Here is a 27298-nt window from a genome sequence, read left to right on the forward strand (position 1 = left end):
TCACAGCTGCCTGGCCTGTGCTGGTTCGCATTTGATTTGAACAGACAGTAATAAAACAACGAAGCCAAGAACTGGTTGGCCATTACCTTTAATCCTAGCTTGCACCTAGCGGGCAAGAAATAAACACAGTGGGAAAACACTTCCCTTTCCATGCAGGGCTCCCAAAGCCACTGACTTATCCAAGTTTCCTAGAATCAAAGGCCCCACCAGCCTTATTTATCTCTGTTCCCCATCTCCTTCTCTCTGCACAAACTCTGCACAAACTAGTTCTCCTTCAGCACCCTGCTATCTTAGCTGTTTATCCTCTGCAACACTGATAGCAGGATCTGAGAGAGAGAGAGCCCCTGGTCTGTCTTATTTAATAGAGTAGAAATTAAAGCCTTTAAGCCAATTTACAAATAAGGAAACCTCTGATACAAAGCCACTTATCTGAGGCATAAATGGGATTCCTCATAAGAGTGCACCACCCACTATTGTGCAACAGTCAAGGGTGTGGGGAAAGGCTTAGTTTTGAGAAGATCTTAGTACTATATTAGAAGGATGTTGAGAAGATCATAGTTTTAAAAGGGTGGGAAAGGCTTAGTCTTAAAACTAAACCTTAGACTATAAGGACCTTGTGAGCTTACAGCCTGTCTGTCTTCCACACCAATGCAAACTATAAGCAAGCAAACATATATATCATATTTACAAACTTATTTGATTAACACTATGGTTTCAAAACATGGAATTGTCATCAATGGCCATCTGGCTATAGCTTTGATGAATGTTACCTTTTCTGTTATGAGTGACAGAACATAAGCACCTGAAAATCATTACACCTGGTGGAACCAAAGAACTATTTGGTGTTAATTTGTCTGTACATGACGCCTATCATCTTTTGGGGGATAGAGAGTGGACAAAAGCAATATTTTGTTATTGCAGTAGATATGTATTCTGGATTTGTTTTTGCTGTATCTGGTCATTTTTCTCTATCTTTATGCTATCTATAGATTAATTGGGTGCCTTTATGCAAGGCCATGATATCCCATGAAAAATAGGTTCACTTAAAGGAACTCATTTTCTAAAAAAACAAACAAGGCAATGGCTAATGTTCAGATGATTCAATGGTATTATTGCATACCTCATTACTCAGAATGAGCTAGTCACTGAAGATTCAGATGAGCTTACCCAAGGTCAACAACCTGGAATTTGAGGTGCTGTCCTTCAAAATATAGTTTAAGTTCAGAAAAAATTATTGTCACATGGGGTTAAGTTTCCATCTGGCCATTTTTTTTCATTAATTTTTGTCAGGCCTGACCAGGCAGTGGCACAGTGGATAGAGCATCAAACTGGGATGCAGAGGACCCATGTTCAAAACCCTGAGGTCGCCGAATTTAGCGCAGGCTCACTGGCTTGAGTGCAGGTTCACTGGCTTGAGCATGGGATCATAGACATGACCTCATGGTTGCTGGCTTGAGCCCAAAGGTCACTGGCTTGAGCCCCAGGTTTCTGGCTTGACCAAGGCTTCATTTGCTTTGCTGTAGCCCTCCAGTCAAGGCACATATGAGAATGCAATCAATGAACAATTAAGGTGCTGCAATAAAGGATTGATGCTTCTCATCTCTCTCCTTTTCTGTCTTTCTGTACCTGTCTGTCCCTCTCTCTGACTCTCTGTCTCTGTCAAAAAACAAAACAAAACAAAAAACTGTCAGTTTCTCAACTGTGGCAAGAGTTGAATCCAATGCATTGAAGAATCCCTGAAAACAGCCCAATGAGACAAGATACAGAAAGGTTGTGGCCTCAGTGCCAAGGGTGAACTTGCTCTGGGACCTGGCCTGGTGGCTCCCCTGCTCAGGCCCTCCATAAGGCCCAGCATCTGCTAGAACTGAAGCTGGAGAAGGAACACAACTGGAGCAGGATAACAGGATCTGTGGCTTCGTTCTGTTGGTACTATGGGTGGCGTGCAGGAGACAGAGCCTCACACCCCTTTCACTTGCCCATCCTCGCCCCCTCTAAGCCTCTAAGGACTGACATGGGATGGCTGTGAAGTTCCCAGTTATAGAAGGCACAGGCAAGATGAGCGCTGCACAGGCTTCCACTGGGACAAGGGGGCTGGAAGTGGCTGCTGAACCTAGGACCTGAGAATCCTATAACTCAAAGCTGAGATGGAGGTTCTCAAGATTATACTTACCAATTCATTTGCCAATTGTTTGCTTTCTGTTTTATTTTGTTTGTTTGATTGGTTGGTTGGTTTGGTACTCTGGGATATGATGGAATAGTACCAAGAGAATAGGAATTCCAGCTAAGGCTGCACCTAATCGCCTACGGTTCTTCACACCCTATATAAGCATGTAAAAACAAAAACAAAAAGAGAAAAGATTGTCACTGTTATTGTGTTACTGTTTGCTTGTACCCCTTAATGGAAAGCAGGGCTACTGCCACATGTGTGGGTAGGAAGAAAATGTCAGTCTACTGCAACTTGGTTTAAGCAAGGCCATCATGGGCTCAGACCCCTCACCATAAAGGCTAAAGAATCATGACCCACTGAGGTTCAATCTGAAGGCAAAAGGTACTGTGATGGAGTAGGGGAGTACAAAATCCTGTTAAGTCCTCAGCTGAAGAGCAAGCCCAGTGACACCCACATTCCCATTCTGCTGTATCATGTTGCTTTGTTGTTGTTGCTATTTATTTATTTGCAAATAAGAACTCTGAAAAGTTTCCTAATATGTTACTGCCTCATTTTTCTGAAAAATGTTAGTCCAATTTAAGTTTAAAGCTATTGGAATAATATACATTTGCAACTACTTTAATTAAGTTACATTACTTAAAGGAATTATAGCTCTAAAAAGCAGTACTATATTTCAAGTAAATGGGCATATAAAATTTTCAAAATAGAATTTATTTGATTTAAACATTTTATCAAGTATTCATTAAAACCTTAGAGAGGTTGTCATTCCTGGATTTATAGTGGTAAAGACTATGTAGAAAGTTACTTATTTTTAGAGAGTAATTTTATTATAATTAAAAGTATTCATTTCTCAGCTTCACATAAACTCTTTCTTATACTAACCATTAACATCAAGTTTCAAGTAGTCTCTACCATGGAATTGAACTCCTCTTCTAAATAATCTTGATGATTTGAGTGTGGAACAAGAACACTACTACTTTAGTATACTAATTAAGTAGCTTATTATTGTAAAAAAGACCATCAAATCTTTTTTTCTTTAAGTGAGAGGAGAGGAGATAGACAAATTCACACATGTGCCCTAACCGGGATTCACCTGGTAACCCCTGTCTGAGCGATGCTCCAACCAACTGAGCCACTGGCTGAGGGAGGGGAAAAGGGATAGAGAGGAGAAGCTGATGATCATTTCTCCTGTGAGTTCTGACTGGAAATCGACCTGGGACTTCCATACACCAGGCCGGCGCTCTATCCAGTCAGCCAACTGGCCAGGGAAAGACTGTCAAATCTTAATTATAAGCATTTTTCACTATTAGAGAGTCAATATGTGATATGTAATATGTTAGAACAATATATAAATATTCTGAGTTTTAAAAAATGCTAGCTAGCTACGGTATGAAAATAGCATGTTATAAAGGTTAGAATTATATATTTGCTACAGGACAGGAAAATAAATTCCAGAAGGATACAAGCTTTAGATCATACAAAGAAAATAATACAATAATTTGAGATTATTGGAGTCTTTCAAAATAAACTGGTAGTTATGTAAGAATATTATTTCAGTGTTTACAAAGCAATTTATTACAGAAAAATGTTCAATTAAGATTCTCAAATCATTTACCACAGACATTTAAAGCATATCCAAACATTTCCACATAAATTAAACATGATATAATTGAGTGTTATATTAAGCAATGTAACACTGTTGATTCATGTGGAAATCACAGATGTTTCACTGATCAATAATCTTTCACTGGGTATTAATGTAGATAACATAGGTATTTGCATGAAGGTCATGCTGTAAATCAACTTTAATTTACCATTTTAAAGATTGAAGGAGAATTTTCAAATGTCTTAGTCTATGTAGACTTATATACCCTTTTGATTTTAATTTATAAATGTGTACTATAGGATTGCTTTACGAAAAACCATTTTAAATAGGTGAGTTTCATGCTTTTATTTGTTAAGAAGTTTTTTTGGGGGGGTTGGTTATTCATTTTCCATTTTAGCAAACCTAATAAAGGCAATGGCTATTTTAGAATTCTGATTTTTTTTTTGATTTTCCAATAATTACACAAATTATTTAGCCCTTATTTATTTATTTATATACAGGTATGCACCAACAACAATTTAGGAGAGGTTACTAAGTTTCTATTTTTCATATAGAAATATATTTTTAAATTTTAAACTAATATGTGTTTTTAAATAAGGTAAAAGAAAAGTAGAGTGAAACAGTTAAGTGGAGCCAGAGTGAGGTTAACATCGAAGATACATACACTTCCTAGTGAAGAGCTGTAAATTCGCTCCAAGGTCTCTAGCAGCCAGATATTCCTTTAATAGCTTGGTGCTATCTTCACACAGAAGGCAAAAACCAGTCTGAATGACCTTGAGGTTACGCAGCCTTGCTTTAAACAGTATAAGAACACTGCAAGTAGACCATATTTTACACAATAGGTCTGTTACTGAGAAATTGTGCAGAAATAAAAATTTCATACTTGGAATCATGTTATAATTATACTAGCAGAGAGATCATAAATAGTTCCTTTTAAAGAAAATCTATAAATCACTGGTGGCATAACATGAAACGAATATACTTATGCATTTAGAAGTTTTAGTATTTTCTGCAGAGTCAGTGTATATTGTCACAGCACCATTCTTGCATCTCAGTATCGCAGTAGTAGAAATATTCAGTCTGCACTAAGTTTTACAGGAAATCATTTCAGTCTCTTTGCAAAAACCTCTAACTCCTGTTTTGTTGTGTTATGTTGTTTGTCATGTTTCATTACCTTTGTTGAATTTTCTGAAAGCATAAGGCAACCAACATATTTAAATTTTTTATGCAATCCGCGTAATTTTGGAACTATAAATACACGTATTTATATCCATATTCAAATATAATCGAAACATTCAACAGTTAATGCCTGGCATAGTAAACTCTAAATATTGAGCCATGCACCACTTAATCTTTAAAAAAACAAAAAAACATGTATTGCTTTTACTGAAATATGCAATCTCTTATGATTCTTGAAATAAAAACAATCGGAATTACTAGGTGCTTAACATTTAAAAGGGGCCTTAAAGATAAATTGTCAGTTTTCCCATTTTGCAGGTGTGAAATACAGGATGTGGAAAGGATAAACTTTTGCTTCTTGTTGTACCCTAGGGCCCCACATTTAGCCTAACACATAGTAGGTTCTCAAGGAGTATTATTAAATTAAGGCTAAATATTTGCATATTATTCCATGATGCAATGGCTTAATTGTTCACTGTATGGCCAGTAGTTGCCGCCTTTGCCATCATGGCCATTCACATGCAGGTTCTCACTGGATTTGGGCAGATGGCAAAGAAACAGTGGAGCCAAAAAATGGTGGGCCATTCTTTTATTAAATTCTCTCACTGGCCGACACAGGGAAAACACTTCCTTTTCACTCAGGTCTCCCAAAGCCACTGACACATTCTCTGGTTCCACAATCAGAAAAATCTTCTCCAGTTTCTCCTAGAATCAAAGGCCCCACCAGTCTCAGCGGAGCTCACAAAAGCCCCTCACTTCTGGTTCTCCATCTGCATACCTTCTCTTCTCACTCTGCCAAACATTGCTTCTCTCTCTCTTCACAAACTGGCTTCTTCCTCAGCAGTCTGCATTCTCTACCCTCATTCTGCTGCTCTCTGCCAACATGGCTTCTCTTTTTCAAAACTTTCTGATGTGAAAACCTCTCCACCAGAAACATTAACAAGACAATAGCTTTTCCCAAGCAGGAAGATAATTTGCAATTTCACAGATCACATACCTGGCGCTGTCCAGCACCATTTTTTAACACTAAACTGACTCAAATAATACAAATTTTACAAACTCATGTGCCCAACATTCACCTATAATAGTTAAATTAGCCCTCAGAAGTTCCCTTACATGTCACTTAAGAAAACAGAGAGAAGGAGTCCCAGGTTCGATTCCCGGCCAGGGCACACAGGAGAGGCACCCATCTGCTTCTCCACCCCCTCCCCCTCTCCTTCCTCTCTGTCTCTCTCTTCCTCTCCCTCAGCCGAGGCTCCATTGGAGCAAAGTTGGCCCGGGCACTGAGGATGGCTCTATAGCCTCTGCCTTAGGCGCTAGAATGGTTCTGGTTGCAGCGGAGCGGCGCCCCAGATGGGCAGAGCATCGCCCCCTGGTGGGCATGCAAGGTGTATCCCAGTTGGGTGCATGTGGGTGTCTGTCTGACTGCCTCCCCGTTTCCAACTTCAGAAAAATACAAAAAAAAAAAAAAAGAAAACAGAGAGATCGGCCCATTGTATTACATTTCCATTTAGAGAAGCATAATTTTCTGTACTAATATCTGGTATTTTCAAAGGCTAAAATACCTAATTAAAGAACAGAGTCAAATTATTGTCCTTGCCTCTCAGCAAGACTTCATGACAAAATGAAATGTCCAATTCATACTTACTTGTATTAAGTATCAAAGTACTTTCAGGCAATGATCCACTTGGGAAAGAAAATGTTTTAATCTGAGTAACTCAGAAAATAAACTACTAGCAACACACAATGAGAATATAATCTCCACAAACAGACAAAGTCAGTAGATACCTACTCCATTCAATGCACAAGTTAAAAAATAGAAATACCAATCAACTTGAAGACAAACTATAAAAACTAAGTGACAAACATTCTTTTAATAACAGGTTGTTGGGCAAATGAATTTGTAAGATTTGTATTTTTTAAGTTTTCTCACTTTTAGTGTTAAAAAATGGCACTAGGCTGTGCTAGGTATGTGATCTTTGAAATTGCAAATTACTTTCTTGCTTGGGAAGGGCCATTGTCTTGCTAATGTTTGCTGGAGGAGAGGTTTTCATGCCAGAAAGTACTGAAAAGAAAAGGAGGAAGGGTGGCAAGATGGCGATGGAATAGGCATATGTACCAACTTCACCTCCAAGAACCAAAGTGGATTACAACTTAATTTTAAGGACAATCATCTGGAAAAACCAACTTTGGACTGAACTAGGAGGACTCTTTAGTCAAGGATCACCGAATAAGCCACACTGAGACTGGTAGAAAAAGCAGAAATGCGGAGGGGGCTGCCCAGCTCCCTGGAGCAAGCAGCAGCCTGGAGGGACTCGCATGCAGAAAGTGAGTTTAGCAGAGAGAGTAGGTTCCTGGGTCCCAGGACCGAAGCCCCAGCCTTCAGCCCTGAAGCCTAGAAGAGTCATACAGACAGTACTTAGCTGCAAAACAAGCCTGGATACTGTTTGCGAAAAAGAGACAGATTTCTCAGACCCAGGATTTGTCTTCAAGGGTCCACACAGAAAACTTCTTTCACAACCATTCACCTGAGGCTCCGGTGGATGGGGAGAGCTGAGAGGACCAGAGTAGCAGGAAGAAAGTGTAATCTAGGAGGCACAAGGAGAAACACTTTGAGGGACGGCCACCCTAACCCCTTAGCTGAGTCACTTCCCAAATCTAAACTGAATATTTTTTCTGAAACCAGCAATACTAGCAAAGGGAAGCAGGTCACCAACCAAACAGAAGCTCTCCTGCTGCAGTCAGAGAAAGAGTCACTTAGAAGCAGGGAGCCATCAGGGATACAGTATTGAGTGTGAAGGTCTGAACTGCATCACCACCCTCACACTGCTAAGTGCTCACAGAGGGCGGGCATCGGCGGATACGGAAGTGTGATCCGGTCAGCAGAGGCAGAAGCCAGGGGCTGGCAACGGCTGCAGCCCAAATACGAGTGCAGTCCTACCTACAGGGGCAGGAGATGGGGCCGGCCACGACTGAGGCCCAGAACGAGCACAGTCCGGCCTGGTGGGGGCAGAAAATGAGGGCTGGCCATGGCTGTGAGCTGGGTGCACTGGAGCAGTCCCACCTACAGTCCTGCCTGGAGGGACAAGGCAAAAGCTGGGAACTGGCTGAGACTTGCAGCTGGGCACAGGAGTGCAGCCCAGCCCATGAAGCTGAGGTTTGTGGCCCTGGCACAAGTGCACAGTCCCACCCATGGGGGCAGGGAGAAGGCCTGGGGCTGGCCAAACCTTGCAGCCCAAACATGTGAACTCAGTCTCACCCATGGGGGCGGGGCTGAGGTGGAGGGAGGCAAGCCAGTGCTTGCAGCCCAGATGCAAGAGCGCTGTACTGCCCACAGAGGCGAGGCAGAAACTGTAGCAACCACCACATTAGGCTGTTGCCAGCAATGCCTGTGCCCAATTGCCCGAGTTGGCAGCAGAGGAGGCAGTCAGCCTGCAGACAGACCACACATAGGGAACACAGAGGCCACACCAATCAGACACCTGTGGCCACACCCTTCTTATACACAGACAAAATGAGAAGGCAGAGAAATGCAACCCAAATGAATCAACAAGAGAAATCCTCAGAAAAAGATCTGAATGAGACAGAGTTTAAAATAATGATTGTTAGGATGCTCAAAGATCATAGAGCAACAATGGATGGTCATAACGAGTACCTAAATAAAGAGATAGCAAGTATAAAAAAAGACATTGAAATAATTAAAAAGAATCAGTCAGAAATGACAAATACAATATCAGAAATAAAGACCACACTGGAAGGATATAAAAGCAGGATGGATGAAGCTGAGAATCGAATCAGTGAAGTAGAGGACAGGATAAACAAAAACATGAAAGCAAAGCAGCAAAAAGAAAAGAGACTCAAAAAGTTTGAGGAAACTCTAAGAGAGCTCTGTGACAACATGAAGAGAAATAAGATCCTCATCATAGGGGTTCCTGAAGGATAAGATAAAGAACAAGGTATAGAGAATCTGATTGAAGAAATCATAGCTGAAAACTTCCCTAAATTGATGAAAGAAAAATTCACGCAAGTTCAAGAAGCACAGAGTTCCATTAAGGATGAATCCAAAAAGGCCAACACCAAGACACATCATAATTAAAATATAAAAATTAAGAGATAAAGAAAGAATACTAAAAGCTATAAGAGAAGCAGTCTATTACCTACAGAGGAGCTGCCATAAGGATGACATTTGATTTCTCAACTGAAACATTAGAGGCCAGAAGAGAATGGCAAGAAATATTCAAAGTAATGCAAAACAAGAGCCTAAAACCAAGACTTCTCTATCCAGCAAGGCTATCATTTAAAATTGAAGGAGAAATAAAAAGCTTCCAGGACAAAAAAACTCAAGGAATTCATTACAACAAAACCAATGTTACAAGAAATGTTAAGGGGCCTATTGTAAAGAGACAAAGGGGGAAAAATATAGCAAAAAAGGAATGTAGATTTAAAAAATAAAATGGCAATAAACAGCTACATATCAATAATAACCTTAAATATAAATGGATTAAATGCTTCAATCAAAAACATAGGGTAACTGTGTGGATAAAAAAACAAGACCCATACATATGCTGTCTACACGAGACACACCTCATAACAAAAGATATACATAGACTGAAAGTAAAGGGATGGAAAAAAATATTTCATGCAAATATAGATGAAAAAAACCCCTGAGATTGCAATACTTACATCAGACAAAATGGACTTTAAAACAAAGGCTATAGTAAGGAATAAAGAAGGTCACTACATAATGATAAAGGGAACAATCCAACAGGAAGATATAACCATTATAAATATTTATGCACCTAACATAGGAGCACCTAAATATATAAAGCAGATTTTGATGGGCATAAAGGCGAGGTCAACAGAAATACTATAATAGTAGGGGATTTCAATACCCCACTAACATCACTAGATAGATTCTCAAGAAAGAAAATGAACAAAGAAACCATAGACTTAAAGGACACACTAGATCAACTGGATTTAATAGATAAAAACTTTTTACACTAAAGCAGCAAATATACATTCTTTTCAAGTGCTCCTGGTACATTCTCTAGGATAGACCACATGTTAGGACACAAAACGATCTCAAACAAATTTAAGAAGATTGAAATTATTTCAAGCATCTTCTCAGATCACAGTGGCATGAAACTAGAAATCAACAACAATAGAAAAACTGAAAAACACTCAAACACTTGGAAACTAAATAGCATGTTATTAAATAACGAATGGGTTAACAATGAGATCAAGGAAGAAATCAAAAATTTTCTTGAAACAAATGAAAATAAACATCAACAACTCAAAATTTATGGGACACAGCAAAAGCAGACTGGAGAGGAAAGTTCATAGCATTACAGGCATACTTAAGAAGCTAGAAAAAGCTCAAATAAACAACTTAACCCTGCATCTAAAAGAACTAGAAAAAGAACAGCAAGTAAAACCCAGAGAAAGTAGAAGGAAAGAAATAATAAAGATAAGAGCAGAAATAAATGACATAGAGGCAAAAAAAAAAAAAAACAAAAACAATACAGAGGACCAATGAAACCAAGAGCTGGTTCTCTGAAAAGGTAAACAAGATAGATGAACCTTTACCCAGACTCACTAAGAAAAAGAAAGAGAGAGCTCAAATAAATAAAATTAGAAACGAGAGAGGAGAATTAACAACTGACATAGCAGAAATACAAAGTATTGTTAGAAAATACTATGAAGAATTGTATTTCATAAAATTAGACAGCTTAGGTGAAATGGATAAATTTTTTGAAACATATAATCTTTCATAAATCAGTAAGAATCAGAAAACCTAAACAGACTGATTTCATCAAATGAGATTGAAACAGTTATCAAAAACTTCCAACAAACAGAAGTCCTGGGCCAGATGGTTTCACAGGCGAATTTTACCAAATATTCAAAGAAGACCTAATACCTATTTATCTCAAGCTATTTCAAAAAATTCAAGAGAAGAAAAACCTTCCAAACTCTTTTTATGAGGCGAGCATAATACTGATTCCAAAACCAGGCAAAGATAACACAAAGAAAGAAAACTATAAACCAATATCCCTGATGAACTGAAACGCTAAAATTCTCCACAAAATATTAGAAAACTGTTTCCAGCAATATATGAAAAAAACCATACATTATGATCAGATGGGATTTATTCTAGGGAGACAATATGGTACAATATTAGCAAACCAATCAATGTGAGTCAACACATAAACAAAAGAAAGGGTAAAAATCACATGATAATATCAATAGATGCATAAAAAGCATTTGATAAAATCCAGCACCCATTTATGATCAAAACTCTCAGCAAAGTGGGAATACAGGGAACATACCTCAACATGATAAAGGCCATCTATGACAAACCCACAGCCAACATCATAGTCAATGGGTAAAAATGAAAAGCAATCCCCTTAAGATCAGGAACAAGGCAGGGGTGCCCCCTTTCACCACTCTTATTCAACATAGTTCTGGAAGTCCTAGCCACAGAAATTAGACAAGAAGAAGAGATAAAATGCATCCAAATTGGAAAAGAAGAAGTAAAACTATCATTATTTGCTGATGAATGATACTGGACATAGAAACCCTAAAGTTGCAGTCAAAAAACTACTAGACTTGATAAATGAATTCAGCAAGGTGGCAGAATATAAAGTCAATATTCAAAAATCAGGGGCATTTTTATACACCAACAATGACCTGTCTGAAAGAGAAATTAAAAAAACAATCCCCTTCACTATTGCAACAACAACAAAAAAAGTACCTAGGATTAAATTTAACCAAAGATGTTAAAGACTTGTACTCAGAAAATTATAAAACATTGATAAAGGAAATCAAGGAAGATAAAAACAAGTGGAAGCATATACCATGCTCATGGTTAGGAAGAATAAACATCATTAAAATGTCTATATTACCCAAAGCACTCTATAAATTCAATGCAATTCCTATTAAAATACCAATGACATACTTCAAAGATATAGAACACATATTCTAAAAATTTATATGGAACCAAAAAAGATCACAAATAGCCTCAGCAATCCTGAAAAAGAAGAATAAAGTGGGTGGCATCACACTTCCTGATATCAAGTTATACTACAAGGCCATTGTACTCAAAATAGCTTGGTACTGCCCTAAGACCAGGCATACAGATCAATGGAACAGAACAGAGATCCCAGAAATAAACCCACACCTTTATGGACAATTGATATTTGACAAAGGAGGTAAGAGTATACAATGGAGTAAAGACAGTCTCTTTAGCAAATGGTGTTGAGAATATTGGACAGGTACTTGCAAAAAAATGAAACTGGATCACCAACTTACACCATTCACAAAAGAAAACTCAAAATGGATAAAAGACTTAAATGTAAGTCGTGAAACCATAAACATTTTGGAAGAAAACATAGGCAGTAAACTCTCTGATATCTCTCGTAGTAATATTTTGCTGATTTATCTCCACAGGCAAGTGAAATAAAGGACAGTATGAACAAATGGGACTATATGAAACTAAAAAGCTTTTGTACAGCAAAAGATACCATTTACAAAATAAAAAGACAAACTACACAATGGGAGAATATATTTGACAATACGTCTGTTAAGGGGTTAATAATGGAAATTTATAAAGAACTTGTAAAACTCAACACCAGGAAGACAAACAATCCAATCAAAAAATGGGCTAAAGAAATGAAAAGAAACTTCTCCAAAGAGGACATACAGATGGCCAATAAGCATATGAAATAATGTTCAGCATCACTAATCATTAGAGAAATGCAAATTAAAACCACAATGAGATACCACCTCACACCAGTCAGAATGACTCTCATTAACAGAACACATAACAAGTGCTGCTGAGGGTGCAGAGAAAGGGAACCCTCTTGCACTGCTGATGGGAATGCAGACTGATGCAGCCACTGTGGAAAACAGTATGGAGATTCCTCAAAAAAATTAAAAATGGAACTTCCCTTTGACCCAGCTATCCCACTTTTAGGAATATATCCTATGAATACCAAATAAGTGATACAAAAGAAATGCACCCCCATGTTTATTGCAGCATTGTTTACAATAGCCAAGATCTAGAAACAGCCCAAGTGTTCGTCAGTGGATGAGTGGATTAAAAAGAGGTGGTACATATACACAGTGGAATACTACATGGCCGTGAGGAAGAAGGAAATCTTTTGCGACAATATGGATGGACCTGGAAACTATCATGCTAAGTGAAATAAGCCAGACAGAGAAAGAAAAATATCATGAACTCACTCATTTGAGGAGTCCAGTGAACAATGTAAACTGAGGAACAGAATAGAGATCAAAGGGACTAGAGGGAAAACGGTCAGAGGGAACGTTGAAGAGAAGATGGGATGAGAGAAGGGAAAGAGATTAATGAAAGTATATATACATAACACAGCATTATAGAGAACAGGGCAGCAAATCCTGGACTGAGGGGGAGAAGGCATTGGGCGTAGGGGGGAGAGGGGGGGGGAGGGGGGAGAGGGGGGAGAGAGGAATAAGGAGATGGGGGAAATATATTCGGTGGGACACTTAAATCTACACAAACACAAATTAAAATCATAAATAAAAAAATTTTTAAAAAGAGAAGGGGGATGCCATATTTGTGGAGTGAGAACAGAGAGAATGAAGGTGTGCAGATGGGGAACCAGAGCTGAGGGGCTTTTGCGAGCTAAGACTGGTGAGGCCTTTGATTCTAGCGGAAACTGGAGAAGATTCTCCTGGCTGTGGAACCAGAGAATGTGTCGTGGCTTTGGGAGCCCTGAGTGAGAGCGAAGTGTTTTCCCTGTCTGTGTTTGCTCACGGCCAGTGTGAGACTGCAATAAAGAAATGACCCACCATTCTTTGGCTCCACTGTTTCTTTACCATCTGCCCAAATATAACAAGAACCTGCATGTGCATGGCCATGACAGCAGTGACTACTGGCCATGCACAGGTGAAAAAGAACAGTTAATTTCCTCACAAGGCATCTATTTATACTGAATACATGTAAAAAAAATTTAAAGCATTTTCTTCTGTTTGCAACAGAGAATTTGAATCAAATACAGGAGTAGTCAGAGGTTCTTAGCAACACAAATTTGTTAGCATCTAATTCTGAGAAATTATTTAACCAAATAAAGAGCTAGAGTTGAGTTAACCTTTCTATATGTCTGCTGCTAAAAATTAAAATGTAGCCAGTCAGGCATGGTGTCTTCAAGAGACACAAAACAGGGTGAGAATCAACTATGCATAACAACAAATAGAAATGAAGGTAAAATAATTATATTAAGATGGGGGGAGTGAATAGAAGGGACCTTTAAAGTTATGTTGATGGCCAAGGAAAGCAGGTAAGAGGAAGGAGGAAAGGAGCAACATCTCTGTCTGCTGTGGTGATAGAGAGAGAGAAAGAGAGAGAGGGCAAAAAACTTTAATCTAATTGTTGAAGTGAAATCTTACCGCAAATTAAAGATCCTACCCCAAAAGCTTATTCAACCTTTTTCTCACCAGAGTGCTATTTTCATATGTAAGCCCTAAACACATCAGCTCTTTCCGAAGGCAAATATCAGCTGGTTTAGTTCTTGATGTGTTTGGTTGGTTAGTTCCAGTCCCTTTGGGGTGTGAAGAACAAGATTTACCCGCTCTTGTAATGACAAAGAAACCTCTTCATCCATTTATTTCATTTGTTAACCATTTTGCATATTTCAAGCAACATTTAAAGAAAGTCAGGAAGAAAAATTACATAGACCTTATTCTCATTTTAACACTGATGCTTCTATTATTCAACATTACCTTCCAGTTTACTCACATCCTCTGGTGTAATGAAAAATACAAATCATTTAGTGTTCTACTTTTAAAGTTTCTGTTTTTCTAGGTTAATATATAGATCATATTTATATTTATTTGGGAGAACAAACATTAATGGATGTTTACTTACCTATTCCTTTATTGTTGAACAATCAGTTTGCTCCTTAGGTTTTATTTATAATTACCACTATATTTGAATTCTCTCTAAATTTATGCTTTTTGTTTCTTTTTAATTATTGCCTTGGGAAAGATTTCCAGTGGGAATTGTGCCAAAGAGTTAGAATATTTGTAGTATACTTTGTAAGGGTTGCCGAATTGTTTTCTAAAGGAATATACCAATTTACACTTTCATCAACCATGTCTGAACATACAGTTTTACCCAAAAGTTAAGAGCAATTTTGCTTTATCATTATACACACCTGTGTTTTGGGGATGCTTTTTCTTTAATTTCTTTCCCTTCGCTATCCAAAGGAGATGTGTAGATAAAATGGGAAAGTATAGAACTTTTAATTTATTTTGGTACAACTGAAGAATCTTGTTTTCTTTCTATAGCCTTTGTTACATATATTCAATAAAATATTATACAGAAATAAAGACAAACACAAATGCTACAAAGTGGCATTAAAAACATTCTGGAATTCAATTCAAAGAAAAGTAATACTTAAAGGGTTTGGCTTGTCCACTTATGTTTCCAAACCCACTCCATCTGAGAGACAACTGTGTATACTCAGCCTTATTTTATGCCAAAGAATTTCCTGCTACAAAATCTGTTTCCAAGGGTAATACAAATCTTATTTTCCAAGAACACTGCTTGCTGTGTAACAATTTCTAGCCACCTACCATGTTCAGAAAAAATAGAATCTGAGGTCCTGTAACTTTGCCTGATGGGCATAACAGGCCAATTGGGAACATTGCTAACATTCTATCTAAAAGAATAGGATACTCATTTAATTCTTTTCCTGGTATGTATCTATCTTGTTCTCTCCTAATTAAATGCAAAACATGTTCTTAATAGAATGCTTGATTTAAACAATACAAAAATACCTGCTTAATATTAAACTTCTCTTTCTGTTTACAAAAGTGGATTATAGAACTAGATTGATTACATTCAAGTGCCAGCTTTGCCACTTAGTGGTGAGACTTTGTTACTTAAACCAACTTTCACTCAATTTACTCATGTGTAAAATGGGGTTAATAGTACTACTACTTGCATCAGGACTATTGTGAGGATTGAATGAGTCATGATATCATTATCTCTGGAACCACAATAGTAATGAATTCAATAAATGGTCCGTTGTATTATTGTTGTATGAGAAATCTTTCTGCCCTGCACAGACTCCAAAAGCCCAAGTCACAACAGCTTGTTAGTGACCTTCATTTCCTTTCTTTGAATTGTCATTTTTTATTTAGAATATAACAAAGATAATAACAATAGCTGACATAATTGAGTGCTTATTTGGTACCATGCACAATATTAAGTGCTTTATAAGCATTATTGCACTAATCATTGCAATACCTTTATGAAGTTGATACCACTTTTCAGCTGCAGTGACAGACTTAGTGAAACTAAATAACTTGCCCAAGACCAACTATCAAGTGACAAAATGAACTTGAAAGCATTCTTGCTGGTAGAATATGTGAAGAAAAAGATAGAAAATGTACTCAAATATTAACAGTGTTTGTTTCTGAATCATAAAATTAAAAGTGATGTTTTAAAATATCCCTACATTTTTCTCTGGGTTTTTTTTTAATATGAACATATTCCTTTGATAATAAGAAGTTATATAGGCACTAGACAGTGGCTCAGTGGACAGTGTCAGCCTGGCTTGTGGAAGTCCTGGGTTCGACTCCTGGTCAGGGCACACAGGAGAAGCGACCATCGGCTTCTCCCCATTTTCCTTCTTCCCTTTCTCTCTCTCTTCCCTTCCCACAGCCAGTAGCTCTATTGCTTCAAGTGTGGCCCTGCGTGCTGAGGACAGTGCTTGTCAGTACTCAAACATCGGCCCCAGATGGGGTTAATGGGTGGATCCTGGTCAGGAACATGCGGGAGTCTGCCTCACTACCTCCCCTCCTCTCACTGAAAAAAATAAAAGTTATATAATCCTATTTCTAATAGCATTTCTATTTCACAATAAATAATAGTTACATTGTAGCTCATTCCTGAGAACTAAAAGGTAGTCTATCTTTGAATGTCTTTTTATCCTTTGCACAAAGCAGTTCTATGACCACTTTCTAAAAATTAATATTGTGTTTTAGAATCTGAATTCCAGCTACTTGTTCATATTACAAATGTAACATATTTCTTTTAAACCCAAGTTAAAATCCATTATTAGGTTAAACTTGGCATTAGAAGGTCTCCCTGACCACACCCTTTATGTACCTGAAGGATACCCTCGTGAGTTTGCACGAGGTCAGCAACAGAGGAAAGAGGCCTAACGAAGGCAGAAACAGCCCGGTGCTACAGGCAGAGGGGCTGGTTGTCATTCAGTTACTTCTCAGGACTTAGCATAAGTGCAGAGAGGAAAGTGGAGAGCAGTGGGTGACAAACATCAGATTTATGGTCACTAACATTTATTCTAGAACCTGCTAGGCACTAGATACTTTTACCAGTATTTTCTCATTTTATCCTCCAAGAACAGCGTGAAATAGATGTTATTAGGCCCACCTTACAGGTGAAGGCAATAAAGCTGAGATCAAGCAGCTTACTAGAGAACATGCAGATAGTAGTAGTAGACAAGGAGTTTGAACCTGGACTTCAAAATTTCTACTCTTTTCTCTGTGTAACACTGCCAACCCGTTCATTATGTCTAGTAGTTGATACCTTTTTTCAGGGAAAGGAGTGAAACAGAGGCAGTCATTTATTATTAGAAGTATTACATGTAAGAAAGTATCCATACATTCAAAAACTGTAACAAAAAAGAGTTGGGAAATAGAGCAGTACTGGCCTCTTTGTATACCAGTTCTGCCCTTCCTTTGCTTTTTCATGTAAGCAACTATTCTTTCATTATATATCTTAGGTCAAGATAGTGTTTGCTAAACCCATGGGTATTGCTATGATGAGCAAAGCAAAAATTCATTTAGTGACTCCTGATAAACAATAGTTCTTATTTATAATAACATAGTTGGACCCATAATATTTCCATAACTAGAACCACAATCCACAGACTTGTTAATTATTCTCTCCTCTGAGGTCCCTGGCAAGGTGATGATAATCGATTCTGTGACCCATCTCTAAAGCTCTCATCATCTTTGACGTTTCTGTCAATTTATTATTCTATATATCTGTCAACATGGAGATTAAACAGAGAAGAGTGTGGATTTATATTGCCTTCAGAACTTTATGAGGATGAGGACATTTAGACAATGGAATATGTTACTGAAGCACATTATAAAGATTTTTTTTTCCCCTCAAGTGGCTAAGCTGTCATTTGCCTGGAATGATCAGGACAGTTCTGCCTGGAGGCAGGACTGTGGACTCATTAACCTTCTAGCCCTGCAACTCTGTCAATCTCAATTCTCTCCACGGTTTCCATCAGATACAGTTGCCTCTAGTTTCATTCTAGTTGGTTTAATGGGGCTGTGTACTCTTGCAATTTTCCGTAATGCAGGGGGAAATAGCATCTTCAATATGTGTCTGTGGCTGTGCACAAGGCAGTGTGCATGGTGGATCTTTTCTCACCGAAAGGCTCAGCATAAACTATATTGATAGATGAGCACACTTGTATATAGAAGAGCACCATGTGCCAAATATAGAAGATTCTTATTATTTCTCTTTGCAAATAGATGAATACACAGCTGCGGTGCTCTCAGGAGGCCGAGAAGTCAATGTGGTCCAAAGGAATGACTGTGCTATTTTTGCACTTTCTCTCACATTATTTCTCAAGGATTGAGGGAATTTAAATGTGACTTACTTGGCAATGACAAGTCTCTGTCCCCTCGGGTGCCTCTCAAATGAGATCATTTACACAAGTCACTTTGCCGTAGCTCATTCTAGTTCTTCATAGAGAAATAGTATCGCTTCAATGGAATCTAGATTTCCAGAAAGAACAAGGTGTTTTTTTTTCCTTGCCCTTAATAATGGCTACTTTAAAACATACTACTATTAAATTCATAGTATTGGTAAGATGATTCACTAAAATGTGTTTTCCGGAGAGGCATGGGTCATTTAACAGAAGCTTAGTATGACTGACTAATAAAGTGAGGTTCTAAGAAATTAAGCGACTTAGATAAGACCTGTAAACTGGAGACGTTACCAGCACTAGAACCCAGCTCTCTGCAAATGTCACCGCCTTCCTTGAGACCTTGTGCACTGCTGAATGAAACTGATTCTACAGAAGCAATAAAATCTCTCCTCAGCTAAATGTGACCGGTACTTAACCTTTATCATAAAATAGAATTCTGGAATATACAAATGTATTTATTAGAATACATATCTATGATTCTTCGAGAATTTTATTATTTATGAAACAGTGAAATTTGTTTGCTCCTTCGTGCAAATCTATTAAAATGGAAAAAAGTTATAATCAATCCAAGCTCAAAATACACAATTAGGCCCTGGCCGGTTGGCTCAGTGGTAGAGCGTCGGCCTGGCCTGCGGAAGTCCCGGGTTCGATTCCCGGCCAGGGCACACAGGAGACGTGCCCATCTGCTTCTCCACCCCCCCCTCCTTCCTCTCTGTCTCTCTCTTCCCCTCCCGCAGCCGAGGCTCCATTGGAGCAAAGATGGCCCAGGCGCTGGGGATGGCTCCTTGGCCTCTGCCCCAGGCACTAGAGTGGCTCTGGTCACAACAGAGCGACGCCCCGGAGGGGCAGAGCATCGCCCCCTGGTGGGCAGAGCCTCGCCCCTGGTGGGCGTGCAGGGTGGATCCCGGTCGGGCACATGTGGGAGTCTGTCTGACTGTCTCTCCCCGTTTCCAGCTTCAGAAAAATACAAAAAAAAAAAAAAATACACAATTAAAACAAATGTGGAGAAAGTGACAATTCAGGGTTCTTTTCCTCATTAGTAGGAATAAAAAAATGCCTTGGGAGAAGTGGGAAATTGGTTACAAGCCAGAGTACTTTAAAAGTGGACATTTAATGAATGTTTTTAAAACCGACAAATAAATTCATTTACAGAAATTTCTAAATATGTAAGCCACTTGTGCAAGTACTATGGAAGTGTTCTGTGCTTCCTACTGTATTCATGTATATTTATAGAAGAGTATGTTTCAATAAAAGTCAGACAATTCTGAGCAAATTTAATGTAAATGACCAAACTTCCTGTGATGTCTCTTTAGAAAGTGAGGAGACTCTGTAATAGTTGTATCAATATTGAAACTGGACCATTGTCATGCTATTATACTATCAATACTATTGACTGCCACTATTTTCTTATATTCATAGGGAGGTGGATCAATATTTCTAATAAGAGAATAGAAAAATTTTAAATAATCTATTTCTCACTTGGTCAAGCTAAAAAATGTAATTTACTTAATTACTCATTCAACTATATTTGTATTACACTCCTAATCTGACAGGCAATATGGAAGACTGAAGCCTCTAGTCAGAGCACCTGAGTATCTGTTCTGGTTTTCTATTTGCTAGATATTTTTATTTATTAGACATGAGATCTTGGGTAATTTGTTCCTTAGTTTTCTCATTTGTAAGACAGAGGTAAAAATAATACCTATTGTTGATATAGATTAAGTGATTACCAATAAAGCATTTAGAAGCACATTTGGTAAGGGCAAAATAAATATTAGATGTTGTTATTATTATGTATTATTGACTATAGATGGAGGATAAACGAGTTAGATACCATTCTGTCCTCACGAAGAATAAAAGTTAATAGGGAGGAAATAATCATTAAATAAATAACTAGATAAATAACTTTTTTTTTTTTTTTGACAGAGGTAGAGAGTCAGGGAGAGGGACAGATAGGGACAGACAGACAGGAAAGGAGAGAGATGAGAAACATCTATTCTTTGTTGTGGCATCTTAGTTGTTCATTGATTGCTTTCTCATATGTGCTTGACCAGGGGGCTCCAGCAGAGTGAGTGATCCCTTGCTCAAGCCAGTGACCTTGGGCTTCAAGTCAGCAACCTTTGTTTTCAAGCCAGCGACCATGAGGTCATGTCTATGGTCCCACGCTCAAGCCAGCGACCCCGTGTTCAAGCTGGTGAGCCCGTGCGTGCTCGAGCTGGATGAGCCCACTTCAAGCTGGCAACCTCGTGGTTTCTAACTCGAGTCCTCTGCATTCCACTTCGACACTAGATCCACTGCCTAGTCAGGCCTGTAAATAACTTTTAAACTAAAATTATGTTAAATGCTAAGGGAAGTACACTGTGAATAATATTACATGGATGTAGCATCTCTCTAAATGTTCATATGTCATTTTCTTCTGCTATTGTAACCACGGGAAACCATAGTTCACTTTGCCATTCGATATCCTGGTGACTGAGTTTTGTAATCTTTGGTATTTCCAGGGTAAATCATACCCTTTTAAGTGAGCAGCAAGTCAAATTTCACATCAGGAACATTGTGTTGGGCAGACACCCTTGGAATAACTTATTTTTCCATTTTTCTTCTCATTTCTTTATGATCACTTAAAGTTTTAAGAAAGCAATCCTAATTTTGTTTTGCTACATTCCTTAAGGCGAAATCTCTGTGATGCTCCAGAAAGCTTTGTTCTGATAAAACAAGTGCTCTGCGAAGAGATGAAAAGACCAACAGCCAGTGTTTGTTGAAGAGGAGCTGAGTTTTTCCTCACACTCTGCAGCAGATGGCACGGACAGGCTGACAGCTGGGGGGGGGGGGGGGCTCATTCCCATCCACCCAGACACTGTGGTCTTACTACACATCGTGTCTATCTAATGATATAGTCATTTCTTTCTTCTGCTGATCCCACTTCTCAGCCTTCCAGAAATGAGTGGATTTGGATAATCTGCAAAAATATTAACTAGATATCCATTAAAACACTTGGCATTTTGGCCCTCGTTTGAATATCAAAGATGTTTCAAGCAGATTTTAAATTCATACTTAAGTGAATGTCAGCTTGTTCCACAAACAGCTCTTCTAGACAAGGATTTAAAAAAAAAAAAAAAAGCTGCCTGACAGGCGGTGGCGCAGTGGATAGAGCGTCGGACTGAAATGCGGAGGACCCAGGTTCAAGACCACGAGGTCACCAGCTTGAGCACAGGCTCATCTGGTTTGAGCAAAGCCCACCAGCTTGGACCCAAGGTCGCTGGCTCAAGCAAGGGGTTACTCGGTCTGCTGAAGGCCCACAGTCAAGGCACATATGAGAAAGCAATCAATGAACAACTAAGGTGTCGCAACGAAAAACTGATGATTGATGCATCTCATCCCTGTCTGTTTCTGTCTGTCTATCCCTCTCTCTGACTCTCTCTCTCTGTCTCTGTAAAAAAAAAAAAAAAAAAAAAAGGCAATCACAGAATCTCAAGAAGTCATGTTTATTTTTTCTGATTTTTTTTCTTAAAAAATAAAACAAAATTATTTTCACCTTAGGATTCCCAAAATTAAGACTAGACAAAGAGTCAGCCAAAGTCCCAGGGTCACTAACATGATTTACTTTATCTTTGGCATTTGTATGAAATGTCTAATTCCATTTTTAGGCAAGGTTTTTGAGGCCTCTTTTAAAATACAGGGTAGTGCTCATTGTGGCAGCACATATACAATAATTGGAACGATAAGGATAAGACCAGCATGGACCCTGCTCAAGGATGACATGTAAATTCGTGAAGCATTCCATATGCTTAAATAAAAAAAAAAAATAGAATAAAATATAGGGGTAATAAAAATATTTTATTGTTCTATTTTTTTAAATCTTGCAATAACACGGTTAATCTTTGTGATAGGTGAGTAGAAAACTTTAAACTCACTCTTTAAATTGGAAGACACAGGTAAGCAGGAGCGGCCTGGTGCATGGGAAGGTGCGGGCAGGCCTGCCGTGTTGGATAGTGAAGTGTTAAAGCATTTCCCACGGGTGGTACTTGAGTGCACTAAAAATAGGCACCTGAACTATACTGCAGTTGAAGGACAAGATAAAAATAGGAAATAAACTTGAAAAATAATTGTATAAGTAGAGTACGAAGACTAACAACTCAACCCACAGGACTGACTTCACTAATAAGGTTTGTTATTTTTACTGAATGCAGGAAATAGGGTACCATTTAAATATTTCAGAGAAATGTTGGTTATAAAAGGATATTCCAAATTTAAGAATGATTGCCAAACAATGAGAAGCTGTAGTATAATTTGAAAGAGGGCTTATTTAAACATTTTAGCTGGATGTCCCTTTATATGGTACTCCTCCAACTATAAAAACAAACAAAAATATTAAAAAAAAGAAGAACCTCACCAAATCTGGACAATTTATTTATTTATTTTAGATTTTATTTATTTTAGACAGAGAGGTGAGAGGCGTAAGAGAGAGAGAGAAAAGAGGAGAGGAGCAGGAAGCATCAACTCCTGTATGTGCCTTGACGAGGCAAGCCCACGATTTCAAACCAGTAACCTCAGCATTGCAGGTTGATGTTTTATCCACTGTGCCACCACAGGTCAGGCAAATTTGGACAAGTTATATCAGCTACATAGATATAACTGATTTAGCAGGTGTAGCTAAAACCCATCTGTGATTTAGAGTGTCACAGCTTTGCTTTTGTCTTCAATTCCCAGTAAATAGTAAGGTCTGGGAAGAGCCCAAGAAATGAAAACATTCAGTATCATTTAGTATAAATTTAGTCACTACGGCGATAGCATCAAATGGTTCAAAATTCTTCATATATCCTTAAAAGATTGTATTTAAAGTGATAGTTTCAAAAATTCTGTTGTGGAAAATCCGTCTCAGTTATTAACTCTTGGCCTCATATTTCAGCTCTCTCTCTCTCTTTCTTTTCTTTAATCTTTATTTATTTACTATTTTAGTGAGGAGAGAGATAGTTTCAAAAATTCTGTTGTGGAAAATCAGTCCCAATTATTAATTCTTGGCCTCATATTTCAGTTCTCTCTTGTTTTTATTTTTAAATTTTTATTTATTTATTTTAGTGAAGAGAGAGAGAGAAGGGGGAGGAGCAGGAAACTTCAATTCCCATATGTGCCTTGACCAGGCAAGCCCAGGATTTCAAACCGGTGACCTCAGTGTTCCAGGTCAACGTTTTATCCACTGCACCACCACAGGTCAGACTGTTCTCACTTGTTTTTGCCTTTTGTATTTCCACCAAAAATACTATCAATTCTTAGTCCTGCTTCTTTTTCATTTTAATTATCTTCTGATGCCACTGCCATGATCCTAGGGCCAGAACTCCATCAGTTCACACTTGGATTTGGCAAAGGATTTTCTGCGTTTGTCCACTTTGAGCAGCTTAACTTAATTCAGATGATTTAGAGTTTAAATTCTTAACCTGGAATTCCAGACCTTCTAAACCCTCTTTTTTTTTTTTAACAGTAATCAATTATGCATTTTTATTTAACTAATTAATTATTATTATTATTTTTTAAGATGGTCGCTTCTCACATGTGCCCTGATCGGGGATGTAACCCAGGAAGGACGTCTGCATGCCGGGCCAACGTTTCATCCACTAAGCCAACTAGCCAGGGCCTGTTAGTTGATTTTAATCTCTGAAGCCAGCATATAATTTTTACCATAAACTAGTAAAATACTACCAATATTCCATCCATGTGCTTCTTGCCTACCCTAATCCTACTGCTTCTTTGCTCTTAAGGGTAAACACTGTCCTGATTTTGGTGTTTATCATACTTCACTTTTTAAAAGTTCTAGCACATACATGAATATCTTAATTTTATGAAAAGGTTATTATGTTATATTTTGCCTTCTGGCTTGCATCCAAATATTTTCCTTAACATTTGGTTACTAAGATTTATCTATATTGTTGCATATGGTCATAATTTTCACTTTTGTATTGTAAAAATTACACAAAATTTGCTCACAAAAATTAGGGGATATTTTATCGCATCATATTCATTTTGAAATATCCCCTAATTTTTGTGAGCAGTGTATTATGTTGGACAAATACATCACAGTTGGCTTTGGGCTGTTTCTTTTTGTTTTGTTTGTTTGCTATTACTGAAATGTGCACAGCATGTTACAAAGACTCTTGAACATGTCTCCTGGAAAACATCTCCACTTTGGTTTCTCTTGGGTGTGTGCCTAAGAATGAAGTTGTTGAGTTTTAGGTTGTACCAATAAAGGTCATGGCAGGAACAAAGTCAAATTGTGTAACTGAGGAAAGCTCAATAAAGGAACGATTACAGGACAATGGAGCACACTAAGAGTAGAAAGGGCAAGGAACCTTAGCCATCCCTATCCCTGAAGAGAAGGGAGCAGTTACTGAGGGCGCTGCTGCTGTGGAAGAGGGTTATCCAGCAGGGCTCCAGCTCTCAGTAAAATTCAGACCATCAGCAGCCTGGCAGAGAGGAAGCTGATCTCACTAAAAATGCTGATTTTAATCTTAACTATTCTCTTCAGTGTTTTGCCAGGGTCTTCCTCATTGGCTGGGCCCAATCAGAGCCAGAATGCAAGGAAGACAATCGGTGCAGTCTATAAAGGTAAGCTTCTAAGAACACAGAGCAGGCTGGAGACTGCATCTAGAGAGATAAAAAAGTATATACAAATGTTAAATATTCTATAACTCTATCCTGTTTTCCAACGTGTTTGTACCGATTTATACTCCTACCAGCACTGTATAGGAGATTCTGTTGGTCGACAATCTCTCTAAAACTTAGCATAATTAAACTTCTGAATTTTTGTAAGTTCAAAGAATATATCCTTGTGATCTTGATCACTGATAAAGCTGAGCTATTCTTCACGTTTGGTAGCCAGAAACATTAACTTGTCTGTAATATTCTCATACATGTGTTATGGAACTTAACAAATTTATTCTAAAATTTATATCAAAGTGTATAGTGCCCAGAATAGCCAAAACATTCTAAAAGGGGAAGAAAAAGGCTTCACTTCGCTTAATATAAAAAGGTTTATATAAAGTTATAGTAATGAAGATATTGTGATGCTGGTGCAGGAATACACATAGCAACTGGTAGAACAGAAAAAAAAAAAAGAGCTCCCAGACACATTAATTTAGGGAACTTTAAGAATGGTGGAGATGATGTGATGTGTCAGTTCACTGAGGGAAGGTGTGGTTTATATTGTAACCTTCTTGAGGGTAGGGGCCATCCTCTTCTAGTACCTAACACAGTTCTTTAAGGTGCCCATTAATATTAACTGAAGGTGTGTCATGACTCTAAGGTCGGTGGGCACTGGGGGAAGGTCACATAAGGAACCAGACCTGGGAACTCTGGCTGGAACCACCCACAACTATACGCGCCAAAAGAAACTTCCCAGGAGTCCTTGGGAAAAAAACGACCATCTATCAGCCAATGAAATTTCACCACATCATATTAGTTCGACCTCTCTAGCAACCCTTTAAATATGTCTCACGTGGTCTCATCCATGCAACTTCTCTGGTCTCCATCCCCGGGACCAGAGAATATCATCTGGGAAGCACTGTACTAAATAAAGCTTTTATTATTTCACACTTCGTGGCTACACCCTTCCTTCTTCTTCAGTGGGGAAAAATACCTTGCAATGACACCTAGTCGAAATGAACATCCATCCTTTATGTTTCAAAATGGCAGAATAACTGTGTCAGAAAACTACCAGTCACTCATTTTGATTTTTCCCAAGTTAGGCAATTGAGATCAGATTTACAAAGGTTAGGGATGTGTTCTATAAGAGATACTCACTGTAAAAATTAAAAAAAAAAAAAAAAAAAACCCCAACAACATCCATTTGAAGATTGATTGTAAAAGTTCAAATTTAAGACTGGAAAGCAGAAGCAGAGTACAGGAGAAAAATGAGGGCCATGGAATTAAATATGTCTTTAACTTCAGCACCACCCTACGTGAGTTCCTTAGCTGCTCTGAGCCTCAAATGTAAAATGGCATAAAACTTACCTCAAATGTCACCTAGCAGAGTAAATGGTGCAAAGATTGTGCTTAAATTTGACTTTTCTTATCTTGCTACATTTTTACAAATAATGGTGTGTTCAATCAGATTTTGGAGTGTATTATTTTTAGGTAAGACTATACCATAAAACCTTTCAATAAACTTTGCTAACAGCAAGTTGCTTTTGCAAATTAATATTTATATCACATCCTCTCCCCTGACTTGCAAATATTCTTAATTGGTGGAAGAAAAAGAAATGATCACAAATTAAGTCTCTTTCTCTCCACATGTATATAGTGCAGCTGGTTGCTATAATAGGAGCGTCTCAATAATTTATTCCCCACTTTATTATGAATAACTTCAAATACGCAGAAATGTTAAAAACTATGTATAAATTATAGCCCATCTATTTCTCTCCAAAATTTAGCAATTGTTACAATTATCATAATAATAATGTGGAATTTCTTAAGTATATTATTTCCCAAGAACTTGTAGGTATCTAAAACCCATGAACAGAAATCATCCAAAGGACTTCTTCACTGTGAACTCCCCAATGAACCTTCTCCCCGTGCATTATATGAGGGTTTCCTGATAATGAGCCATCAAAGAAACCA

The 27298-nt window shown here is 38.1% G+C and overlaps 1 non-coding gene across 1 annotated transcript; it reads left to right on the top strand.

Annotated features, from left to right (window-relative positions):
* The first annotated feature begins 22371 nt into the window (after nucleotides 1-22371).
* On the top strand, nucleotides 22372-22478 carry LOC136379213 (U6 spliceosomal RNA). The gene has a single exon (XR_010746707.1). It is a non-coding gene; the product is annotated as a U6 spliceosomal RNA (small nuclear RNA).
* The last annotated feature ends 4820 nt before the right edge of the window (nucleotides 22479-27298 follow it).

The sequence above is a fragment of the Saccopteryx leptura genome, chromosome 7 (assembly GCF_036850995.1).
Source record: "Saccopteryx leptura isolate mSacLep1 chromosome 7, mSacLep1_pri_phased_curated, whole genome shotgun sequence".
Classification (NCBI taxonomy): Eukaryota; Metazoa; Chordata; class Mammalia; order Chiroptera; family Emballonuridae; genus Saccopteryx; species Saccopteryx leptura.